The 12,857-nt window shown below is 47.4% G+C and overlaps 1 long non-coding RNA gene across 4 annotated transcripts in view; it reads left to right on the top strand.

The window, feature by feature from the left end:
- LOC142020964 (uncharacterized) overlaps window positions 1–12,857 on the top strand; it is a 69,123-nt gene that overhangs the window by 47,597 nt on the left and 8,669 nt on the right. For all 4 annotated transcript variants that reach the window (XR_012647578.1, XR_012647577.1, XR_012647575.1 and 1 more), the window contains 2 exons: window positions 5,609–5,687; window positions 12,059–12,756. This is a non-coding gene — a long non-coding RNA (uncharacterized LOC142020964). The remainder of the gene's footprint in view (window positions 1–5,608; window positions 5,688–12,058; window positions 12,757–12,857) is intronic.

The following is a 12,857-nucleotide window of genomic DNA, read 5'->3' as shown; positions in this document are numbered from 1 at the left end:
CTTTTCAATCAGTGTGGCTGGGGACAGATGGTGGTGGTGGGGAACGTCAGAGAAACATTAGAGACAGAGATGCATAAATAAATATAGTATCCTACATACCTCACACTCCTGGGTAGGAGGGAGGCAGGAGCCAATGCTCTTCAATGTCAGGGTTCTTGGGGGACTGATGTAAACCTTGCCTCCCCCAAAGACACATAAGGGATGCTGCATCAGCCTACATGAAAAGGCCACTCTTCCACTCTTGTCAAATCCATCACACTGTCAGATCCCTTAAGATACCCTGACTATGAAGAAAGCTAGGTAAAACGAAATTCTCTTCTATTTACATACATCTTTAAACTCTCACTTTCAAATGTTTCCTTTTATTTAATCAAAGAGCTGAACTTCTTTCTGGTGACATAATTTATCAGCGGGTTCAGTTTATACCAAAAAAACATTGATCAAAGGACACACAGCAACCGTTTTATATGCTATTCGATAGCAAGCTACACAGGCATTATAGCTTTGCATCAGCAGCTGTGCATTTAAAGCTTTTATCAGCTTTTCCATTGGAGCCCATTATTCCACTCAGAACAGATAGTTCAGTGGCAGAAAACAGACCTTTCCCAAATGACCATATCACATTCAGTAGCTCCCTGCCCAGGTTATGACAAAGAACTGTCGGTCATAAATTCATGATAGGGCCAAAGACAAAACATTGGATTGGGTGTGATGTACATGGCTATGTAACTGTGAAACAATGCCATGATTGCATTTTATTCGTACCCTCATTTAAACTAGCTGTCTCTGTGCCAGGCACCTGGGGAGAGTAGTATGCTGTTAGACAATTTTAGATCGAGGTGTCTTATTGTGTGAGAGACACACACTCTGCTTTGTATATGATGAAGATTTTATGTTTGTTCTTTCGGCTTTCCTTAAACTAGCAAGCACAAGCTTTACATTGCAAATAAAATGAGGTAGTTGGTTCTGGCTCAATATGACCCTGCAGGGTGCAATCTGGACCAATGAGGGGCTGTGAGTGACAACTCTGCAGCTCCCTCCTGGGCCATTCACAAAAAATCTTCCAACCTGTGGGTAACAGGCTGAATGTCTGTGTATGGCTGCAGCCTACCAGCCACACATTAGTCACACTCTGGCTTCCTCAAGCATTGGTTACCACTTGCTGGGTGACCCCAAAACACTCCCAGGGTACGTCTACACTATGAAATTATGTCAAATTTGTTAAGGTTGATTTAGTAGCACCCGATTTTGTGAAGTCTAGGGTGCATGTTCACACTGGTACATCAAGTCGACGGAGTGTACGCTGATTAGGATTGCCAACTTTGAATTTGTCAGCAGTGCACTGTGAACAACTATCCCACAGTTTCTGCTGCCCTGTTGCATTGTGGGTTTCTATCCCAATGTCTGATGGGACAAAAATGTGCTGTGTGCAGGTGGTTCTGGGTGTGTGCTGTTAGCATCTTATAATGCACATGTCCCCGCCCCTTCCCTTTCGAAAGCAATGGCAAAAACTGTTTTTGCACCCTTTTTTGGTATCTCTGCAAATGTTTTTGCAAAGCTAGCATGGAACCCTTATAGCTTCAAACTGTTGTGGCAAGTAGTGTGAGCACCTCACACATTGTGCTTTGGTACGTACAGAGCCTAAGCAGCCTTCAGAGCAATGAGAACTCTGAGGAGGACACATACATACATGTATGTGAAATACTGGAGAGGGGGAACGGGGAGCTGTTGGCTACACTTGATGCTTTGTCCACAATGGAGCACTGGTTCTGATGTTATGAAACAAGCTCAGACTGGTGGGACCACATTGTTCTGCAGGTATGGGATTATCAGCAGTGACTACAAAACTTCTGCATGCATAAGGCCACTTTCATGGAACTTTGTGCGTTGCTCTCCCTTGCCATGAAGCTCTGCAATACCAAAATGAGACCTGCTTCTGACAATTCAGAAGCATGTAGCACTAGCTCTTTGGAAGCTTGCAACATCAGTCAGCAACTAATTCGGAGAAGGCAAATCTACAGTAGGAGGCTGCTGTCATCCAGGTAGCCAAGGCAATGCGTACCCTCATATGCTACGAAAGATAGCGACTCTAGAAAATGTGCAGGACATGGACTGTTTTGCCATGACAGCGTTTCCTAACTGCAGTGAGGTGATATATGGAATGCACATCCCTATCATGGCACCAGAACACCTTGCTACTGAGTACATAAACTTGAAGGGATACTTCTCCAGGTTGTTTCAGGCCTTGGTAGATCACAAGAGCCGCTTCACTGAAATTAACCTTGGATGGTTGGGACAGGCACATGACATGCCCATCTTTTGGTACTCTGATTTGTTCAGAAAGCTACAGAATGGAACTTTCTTCCCAAAACAGAAAATTACCATTGGAGATGTGGAGATACCAATAGTGATTCTGGCTGATCCAGCTTATCCTTTGCTCCTTTGCAGTAAAAAGCTGTTCAACTACAGGCTGCAGAATGGTAGTAGAATGTGCATTTGGCCATTTAAAAGCCAGGTTCAGGGGCTTCCTGACTTCGTTAGGCCTCATTGAAGTCAACAGTCCCCTCATGGTGGCAGTTCATAATTTATGTGAGAACAAGGTGGAAATGTTCATGCCAGGCTGGAGGGCCAAGGCAGATCACCAGGGCTACGTCTACACGGCTACGTCTACACGTGAAGACAACATCGAAATAGGCTATTTCGATGTAGCAACATCGAAATAGGCTATTTCGATGAATAACGTCTACACGTCCTCCAGGGCTGGCAACGTCGATGTTCAACTTCGACGTTGCGCGGCACCACATCGAAATAGGCGCTGCGAGGGTACATCTACACGCCAAAGTAGCACACATCGAAATAAGGGTGCCAGGCACAGCTGCAGACAGGGTCACAGGGCGGACTCAACAGCAAGCCGCTCCCTTAAAGGGCCCCTCCCAGACACAGTTGCACTAAACAACACAAGATCCACAGAGCTGACAACTGGTTGCAGACCCTGTGCGTGCAGCATAGATCCCCAGCTGCCGCAGAAGCAGCCAGAAGCCCTGGGCTAAGGGCTGCTGCCCACGGTGACCATAGAGCCCCGCAGGGGCTGGAGAGAGAGCATCTCTCAACCCCCCAGCTGATGGCCGCCATGGAGGACCCAGCAATTTCGACGTTGCGGGACGCGGATCGTCTACACTGTCCCTACTTCGACGTTCAACGTCGAAGTAGGGCGCTATTCCGATCCCCTCATGAGGTTAGCGACTTCGACGTCTCGCCGCCTAACGTCGAAGTTAACTTCGAAATAGCGCCCGACGCGTGTAGCCGCGACGGGCGCTATTTTGAAGTTGGTGCCGCTACTTCGAAGTAGCGTGCACGTGTAGACACAGCTCACGTGAAGCCTACATCAAAATAGCTTATTTTGATGTAGCAACATTGAAATAGGCTATTTCGATGAATAACGTCTACACGTCCTCCAGGGCTGGCAACGTCGATGTTCAACTTCGACGTTGCGCGGCACCACATCGAAATAGGCGCTGCGAGGGAACGTCTACATGCCAAAGTAGCACACATCGAAATAAGGGTCCCAGGCACAGCTGCACACAGGGTCACAGGGCGGACTCAACAGCAAGCCGCTCCCTTAAAGGGCCCCTCCCAGACACAGTTGCACTAAACAACACAAAATACACAGAGCTGACAACTGGTTCCAGACCCTGTGCCTGCAGCATGGATCCCCAGCTGCCGCAGCAGCAGCCAGAAGCCCTGGGCTAAGGGCTGCTGCACACGGTGACCATAGAGCCCCGCAGGGGCTCGAGAGAGAGCGTGTCTCAACCCCTCAGCTGATGGTCGCCATGGTGGACCCCGCTATTTCGAAGTTGCGGGATGCGCAATGACTACACGGTCCCTACTTCGACGTTGAACGTCGAAGTAGGGCGCTATTCCTATCCCCTCATGGGGTTAGCGACTTCGACGTCTCACCGCCTAACGCCGAAGTTAACTTCGAAATAGCGCCCGGCGCGTGTAGCCGTGACGGGCGCTATTTCGAAGTTAGTGCCGCTACTTCGAAGTAGTGTGCACGTGTAGACACGGCTCAGGACAGTAGTTATGAGCAGCCAGACACCAGGACAATAAGGAGAGCTCAGTGAGGGACATTGCTAATCAGGGAGGATTTAAAAAAAAGCTTTATGAATGACCACACAGCAACATGACAGTCATGTCTGTTGCTCTGAAGGAAGTCCCTTCTGAAAGATATGTGCTTGCCTGTAAAGGTTGTAACCCCCACACCCAATTCCCAGTGCAACACAAGTAATAAAGACACTGTTTTTGTGAGCTTAATCTCTTTATTCAAGGGACACTAAAGGAGTTCATGGCAGGGACTTTGGCGGATGGGTAAGCAAGGGTATTTTCCCATCACAGGTAAGTGAATGTCAGTCTTCTGCTCTCAAAAGCATCTTTGGGAGAGGAATGCAAGGCTGCTTTTGACCCCCCCAGCCCCACTCACACACATTCTGTGGTGCTGATTGGTGGAGGTTAGGGAACATGGTGAGGAGGGCATGTGGTTCATGATGGGCCGCAGTGGGGCTCTGTGCTCCTGTACCAAGCACCGCAGGAACTATGTTTGCTGCCTCATCAGCTGCAACATCTCCCAGGTCTCCATGTTCTATGAGCACTCTCCTTTCAGCCCACCTCTCCTCCAGCGTGGTTCTCCTCCATGCATTTAACTGTGTCCTGTCCATGCAGGTGGCTTCCATGTGCTCTATGAACATATCTTCCCACGTTCAATTTCTCCGCAAATCTGTGACAGTCTAACAGCTGGGGATAGGGGGTGAGTAGTGGTCAAAGAGCCCACTGTCAAGCACACTGCAACAAAGTGTAAGTGAATGCCAGACATTAAGGAGATAAACTTACCTACACTAAACATAACAACATACAAAAGGAATGTCATTAAAGAATCTCTGTGGAACACAGTAGGGATGTATTCTGTGAAAGCACAAATTTTAGCTTTTAAGTATCTTCTGTAAGCAGGTACCACAAAGAAATCTTAAGAGATCTGCTTGACGTTGTTCCCTTCCAGCCATAGTAAGGCACAGAATGGGGACATACTTTCAAGCCTGTGGTTGCAAAAGCATTTTCTGCAGCTGTGCATGCTGCAAATGCAGTGTGAAGGGGGCCTAGAGGCTGTTGTGATGGAGGTCACCATGTGCTTCTTCTCCCTGCTTTGCTGAGGCATTGAGCCTTTTCCTTCCCCAAGGAGCCCAGGGAAAGGAAGGGAGGTGGGTGGAGGGGGGCAAGCATGGCAGTGCAGCTTGTGCTATTGGGGCTTTGTGTCTCTCAGAGTCACTATGCACTTCTACTCCCTGCTCTGCTGGAACAGTAAATATTTCCCTTCCCAAAGCACCTCAGGATAGTGGGTAGTGGTCCAGGCATGGCAGAGGAGTGTGTGCTTTCCTTCCTGTGGCTGTGTGCCTGGCTCTCTCAGTTGCCTTGTGGTCTGCCCGACCTCTTGGCTGGGACAGTGAAACTTTCCATTCCCCCAGCAACCCAGGGAGAAGAGGGGGATGGTCCAGGCATGGTGGAGCAGCTTGTGCTATTACAGAGAAGCTTAATGCTCCTTTCCCGCTTCCTCTAGGCTGCAATAAGAGAGAGCCTCCTTGGAATAACAAACATTGATAAGGAATGGATGCTGACTGAATGTGAGCACAAGACTGGTCAGTATGCTGCACTTCTCTGTGGTACAATGATGCCAGATTATTTTTTGGTGGGTTTGGCATGGAAAGGTGTCATACTGTGGAGATTGGAGGAAGGCAGATCTCCCCAAAAACTCTGTGAGAAGAATTAAAGACTACCTGTCTTAGAGCTTTATGGAGCTGTGCAAGGAGAATTGGTGCTCCATCCACAGACACATTAACAAGTTGTCCCAGGGCCTTGGGCTGTGTAAGTGCAGCACCCACCACAGATCACACCCAATTGCCTTTACCAACTTGTAGCATGAATAAAAATGAGAACTCACCAGAGGTGTCCTCCCCGACATCAGTGTCCAGCTGTGAAATGTCCTGGGAGGGGGGATGAGATCCAACCCTACAAAAACTTCCTGGCTATCAGTTAAATCAGCTGCTCTGTTTGCCTGCTGACCATTGTCACCCTCCTCCTTTTCCTCATCCATGTGCTCCTTGCTGTTGCCAGAGGCTTCCTGAGGAGTCTCTTCTGAGGTAGTCACAGACAGTTTGGGGACAGCTGGCTCATTCCCTAGAGTACCGTGCAGCTGCTTGTACAAGTGGCATGTTTGCAGCAATGACCCAGAATGTCTGTTTGCTTCCTTTGTCTTTTGAAATGCCTGCCTGAGCTCCTTTATTTTCACAGGGCACTGCTGGGTATCCCTGGTGTATCCTTTTTTCCTCCATGCTCTGTGAGACCTTGATGTAGATGTTTGTGTTTCTTTTGCTGCTTTGTAGTTTTCCCAGCACAGATTCATCCCCAGACACAGCAATGAGGTCCTGGATTTCCTGCATGCTCCATGCTGGAGCTCATCTGTGCCCCTGAGAATTCATGGCCAGAGGAGCTGCTGTGATGTACTGCTGAGGTGTGCTGCCTACTTTGCTTGCCACATTGGCCAAACAAGGAATGAAATTCAGATTTTCCTAGGTCATTTCCTGAACACCTTGGCTGCGTCTACACGTGCACGCTACTTCGAAGTAGCGGCACCAACTTCGAAATAGCGCCCGTCGCGTCTACACGCGTCGGGCGCTATTTCGAAGTTAACTTCGACGTTAGGCGGCGAGACGTCGAAGTCGCTAACCTCATGAGGAGATAGGAATAGCGCCCTACTTCGACGTTCAACGTCGAAGTAGGGACAGTGTAGACGATCCGCGTCCCGCAACGTCGAAATTGACGGGTCCTCCATGGCGGCCATCAGCTCAGGGGTTGAGAGATGCTCTCTCTCCAGCCCCTGCGGGGCTCTATGGTCACCGTGGGCAGCAGCCCTTAGCCCAGGGCTTCTGGCTGCTTCTGCGGCAGCTGGGGATCTATGCTGCAGGCACAGGGTCTGCAACCAGTTGTCAGCTCTGTGGATCTTGTGTTGTTTAGTGCAACTGTGTCTGGGAGGGGCCCTTTAAGGGAGCGGCTTGCTGTTGAGTCCGCCCTGTGATCCTGTCTGCAGCTGTGCCTGGCATCCCTATTTCGATGTGTGCTACTTTGACGTGTAGACGTTCCCTCGCTGCGCCTATTTCGATGTTGGGCTGAGCAACGTCGAAGTTGAACATCAACGTTGCTGGCCCTGGAGGACATGTAGACATTATTCATCGAAATAGACTATTTCGATGTCGCAACATCGAAATAAGCTATTTCGATGTTGGCTGCACGTGTAGACGTAGCCCTTGAGAGCAGTGGAGATGAAAGTGGTGCCCAGAGTGGTCACACTGAAGCACATGGAACACCTCCAGGAGGTCAAGAACATCAAATTTCACAATGCCCATCTGTATTACCCTAAGGTTGACCATGTAAGGTCAAATTTGGAGTTACTCCTCATGAAAAATAGGAGTACAAAAGCTGACCTTAGGAGGCCTTAAAGTCGATGGAAGGGGCCCTATATTGTGAACTGATTCCTTAGAATTCAACCTAAGTCACCTAAATTTGTCCTAATTGCCTAGTGTAGAACAAGCCTCAGTCAGCGCCATCCGATCAATAGGATGAGGTGGGGTAGCTGCCCCGGGCTCTGCACTTTTGAGGAGTCCTGCGGCGGCCACCCCAGCCATCCTATGCACAGAGGGGCAGGACTACCTGGCCACAGATGCAGGTGGTGGGAGCAGGCAGTGGCAGCAGCAGGGGACTGCTTGCCCTCTTCCCACCTCTCTGCAGTCATTGTGCAGTGCAAGCAGCAGCCTACTCCACTCTGCTGTGGCCTCCTGGCCCACTGAGCCATGATTTTCTGCAGCAGCAAGAAGCAGCCTCTGCTGCGAAGCAGAGCTCAGCAGGCAGGGAGGGTGCAGTGCAGCAGAGCAAGCTTCTGCTTGTGCTACATGCTGAGTGCAGGGGAGGGAAACTGAGGGGTGTGACCCCCTGCTGGTGCTGCTGCCTGCCCCTTCTGCCTGTACCCTGCCTGAGGTAATTCCCAGCCAGACTCGTCAGGGAGCAGGGAGGGGGTGGAGCAGGAAAGGATCTGGGCCTGGAGCATGGGGGAGAAGCAGTTTCCAAGGACCCACACCTTAGGTTGCCCGAGACCCCACACCCCACTCAGGACAGTCCTGTTTCCAGTTCCAGAATTCCCCCCAAAACATATATTCTAGATAGTGCAGATGTAATAGGTCTATTGTCCCTTAGAACAGGGGTAAGCAAACATGTCGGACCTTACTTTTCATCCCTGCAGTTAGCATGACCCCCTGCAAACTGTCTATTGTAATCCAAACCAATAGACATTTCAGTTATGTTCATATAAAAAAAAAGAACCATTTTGGCATGTGTAAAAAATAAGTGCATAGAATGTAAAAACTTTAATTGGTATATACATGTGAATACACATATATAAAAACAGTAACATATTTCAACATTGTTAATGAGATGAATGAGCCTGAGACCCAGCAGCTGACTGTGCTGCGCCCCCCTTATGAAATTTCATGCCCCCTTGAGAGACCCCACCCCCCACTTTGGGCACCTCTGTGTTAGAAGGATCAGTATACAACAATTTGCCACCTTCAATGGCATTACCCACCCAATTCACAACTCTGGATTAGTTTTGATTAAAGACTAAAACAAGTTTGTTTAACTACAAGCAGAGAGGCTTTAAGTGAGTACAAATGTGAGGCATTAATGTTAGAAATGGTTAAAAGAGAACTAAAGAGAAAACACTTCCTCGTAAGTAAAACTTAACAAACCAGACTTGTTGCAAGGTGAAATCCCTTACCACATGGTTCCAGTAACACTGCTGACTGCATTTTCAGGCCTAGATCTACTTCCAAGATCCAATAGGCTGGTTTCTTTTGGCTGCTTAAGTAAAAGAGCAAGAGATGGATACGGAGATATACCCCGTGGTGTTTTTGCCGCTCACTTTATATATAGTCCAGTCCCCCTTTTGAAATGCATTTTCCGGATGGTTTTCACTAGATAAAGTGAATTCCTGCAGTGAAGACAAAGTCTGGTGGTGAAAAGGAACCCCCTGCTGCTGTTTTCTAAGGCAGAGTTCAGTTGGTTCCTGTCACGTTTCCTTGTCAAAAAAATAGCCACTAGATAGGTGTTGGCCCATCAACTGGGATTTCATCCAGCTAGATATGTCTTTGTCTTTGAGAAACTGGTTTACCTGCAGTTGTCTGGTGAACTCATTTCAGCTTATGTTATAACTTTACATATTAATATACGTTTCTTCATCATCATATTATTGACCAGTGAGTTACTAGTTCTCAAATGATATCTCAAGGCATATTTGTGCCAAAATTATTACAATACTGTGACGGGTGCAAACAGAGGAGTGCATTCAGTCACACTCAGCTCTGCTTAAAACTGAATATGGGAGGTACTTGGAACTAGAATTTATTTCATCCAATCTCCAATAACATCATGATGAAACTCTTGCAAAGATGCTTTCCAGGAAGACTTCCCCCACAACAGCCTTTGCATGTCTAAAGTACTATTAATGATTATTACTTTACAGCATTGGAAAGTGTCTTAAACATTTGCTAGAAGTCACAGACACACTCTCCCCCAAACCTAAAATGCACATGGGATGAAATGAGAGTGATATGAGCCACAGAGATGTGAGGCTGAGCCTCCCCGGGCAGCCAAATGTGGCCACGCCCACACTTCCACCCCAGTCCCGGCTTCGGTTGTGCTGCTGGGCTCCAGGAGCTAGGGCCACATGGCCAGCATTCCCAGGAATGGACAGGCTGCAATCTGAGGTGAGGACTGGATGCTGCAATGTGTGGGGGGCTCTGGGAGCTGGGGGGCACGGAAGGGGTGAGGTCTTGTGTGGGAGGAGTGGGTCTGGAGGGTAGCCTCCTCCAGCCAGCAGCAGTTCATGCACCACCCATGGGCATGACTAACAGAAAGAAGAGGATGGAGAGAGGAAAGATGAGGGTTATAGCCATATGACCATGTGGTTAGTCAATTTAGGAACATGCACAGGAAGTGGTACAGTTAAAAATTGTAAGATGTATAAAAAAGATTTAAGACAGTGAACATAACTTATTTTATTATTATTCATATTAACACACTACTCAGGCACTCTACACACAGGCTCAGTGCTGTCCAGAGAACCAAAATAGTCACCACAACAGAGAGCTACATTAAGTTTATATATTCACCCAAAGCCTATTTCAAAGTGTACAATAAACCTGTAGTTGCTACCACAATAGCTCCATTAAATAAAATAATAACAGCAGGATTTTAGACTCACCTTTATTACAATTTGTAATTCATCTTGTGTAGGTTACTAACATAAGTGCATCCACCTGAGGAAGAGGCCAAAACAACAGCCAACTGTACTCTACTTTTAACAATTTTCCTCTTGAACCTAAAAAAAAATGTTCTGCATCACCAAACTGAAGGCTATCAAAGAGTACAGACACCCAACAGTACCTAACCCAGTGCAACCAATGACAACTGTACCGATGATATAAGTAGTTCAGGTCATCCTGCCCCAACTCTGCTAGTACAATCCTTTCTAATTAGGCACAGGTTTGAACTGTACATGCATCCTCCTCTACAAGGGCAGGATCTTTATACTCTGGCCAGCTTACAAACAGCTGCAGAGAAGGACGGGCGGGCAGTGAATAAAGCGCACACCTGGGAAGTACAGTACAGCTGATCGGATTAATTGTAGGCTGTCCAGCCTTGTCAAATGGCCATTTTAAACAAATACTTGGCAAGAAAAAGGTGCTATAGCTTCAGTGAAATACAGAAACATTTGATTGTCCTGACTTCCCAAGTGCCTTAATTAAGGCTCAGCTAATTGTACCAAGTGCCTTCAACTATGGGAGTATTTAAGTTTCTTCAATGCAGCCCCTACTGTGTTCTGATCCAAGGCGTTGGCTCAGTCCATCATGAAAAAGATTTGAGCTGAAACTGGACGTTTGCCAAGAAGGAAAATGTATCGGTCTAGCAAAACTGAATTGAAGAAACTACTGTCAGCTCTACGAAAGTCATAGACGGAGCAGCCTCTAAATAACATTCCTCTTAATGAGGCTTATATTTCTCATGAAGCAGGCAAACAAACCCAATGATTGCCATAAATGCATTAGCCCCCTCCTACACACATGAATATTTATGGCTGCCTTTAATGTTGGGCAGGAGTTATCCATATTCCAAGACCAGTTGAAGAGCTGCTAAATCTCTTTAATGTCCAAATCAGGAGACCTCTGTTTAGGGAGAAATTATCCTCTCCCAAACATTGGGCAAGTCTTTTGAAACCAAATCTGTTCTCTTCTCCTACAGAACTGTCTGTCTATGTTAAGACGCACACGCTATATTCAGCAACTTGTAGACACGAAAGAATGAGTCAAAGGATGTTATATCGACTCCCTCATTTCTAAAGATTCCTGTACTCAGTATGGAATTTAAGCCCAATAATAGGAACAGCAAACCAAACGTAACTCATGACTATGATCTCTTTTAAAATAAGGGTATGTCTACATCAGTGCTCCTCAACCAGTGTGCTGTGGCACACTAGTGTGCCATCAAATTTGAGGAAAAAAATTAAGATTAATTGAATAAATTGGGGTGGCCAACCCATAGATCTGCACATACACCCCACTGCTTGAGGGAGAAGCACATGGCAGCAGCAGCTCTGGTAAGTTGCCAGCATCGAGTTAGAGTGGGGGGAAGGGCTGGGGGGCCTGGATCTTGGGGAGGGGTGGGGAATTGAATTATAATGGGGTGCTGGAAGTGCCTGGGTCTGTGGGAAGGTAGGCGATTAGGTTATATATATATTGGGCGTACCATGAAATTGTAAGTGTGTGCCACGAGGTGATAAAGGTTGCTGAGCACTGGTCTGCACTACCATATTTGGTTGACAAAAATTATGTCACTGCCCAAAAATCGACCAAACAAAAATTGCCAGAAAATGTTTGTTCACAGTTGCTCCCCCTGTCAACAGGTCACGTCCACAATGGAGGCACCATCTTTGAGAGTGAGACATGCGCTGTGGATATATCTCACAGTCCAGTGTTACGGGAAGGCAGAGCTGATGCCTGTACATCTTGGGATTCCCTCCGAATTCTGCCACAGCATCCTTGGCTCCTGGGAGTGGCATCATGAGTAGCTCTGTGATCTCTCCCTGCTGAAGAATGTCAAAGCAGCACAGCAATCTGTCCCCTCCCCCTGTAGTAGCACTCTGCCTGCCACTGTGTTCTTGCTACAGGGCACAAGAGGAGCAATCCAATGATTTGTTCTTGGTTCCCCAAATGGAGCAGCTTATTCAGGTGTCAGATATCTCCCAGAGCACTGAAGTGGGGAGGAGGGTGTGCCTGCAGGGCAGCAGAGATCAAAACACTGAGCAGAGCCATCAGGACAGGAATTGTGGGATACTGGTGGAAGCCAGTTCTGTGCACAAAACAGCAGTGGTGGCTCAATGCTGACAATAAAAGGAGAGGAAAAGAAAAAAAAGTCTGTTGTAGGGGCAGAAATTTTTTGTTGCTGAAACTGCATGTTTCTCCCAACAGAAGTCACATTGCAGTGTGAACACTCTCACTGTTTTGTCACCAAAGGGCCATAGTCAGCAACAAAATGTGAAGATGTGCTGTAAGAAAGCTCAGATTCAGGCTGTGTCTACACTGCCACTTTCAGTGCTAAAAGGTTAGTTGTTCAGGGGTATGAAAAACTACACATCTCTCCTGAGTGACAAAAGTTTTAACACTGGAAAACACCCGTATAGACAACATGGCTCCCAGTAATAG

The sequence above is a fragment of the Carettochelys insculpta genome, chromosome 15 (assembly GCF_033958435.1).
Source record: "Carettochelys insculpta isolate YL-2023 chromosome 15, ASM3395843v1, whole genome shotgun sequence".
In the NCBI taxonomy this organism is placed as follows: domain Eukaryota; kingdom Metazoa; phylum Chordata; order Testudines; family Carettochelyidae; genus Carettochelys; species Carettochelys insculpta.
The sequence above is the reverse complement of the archived record's forward strand: the minus strand, read 5'-3'. Positions and strand labels throughout refer to the sequence as shown.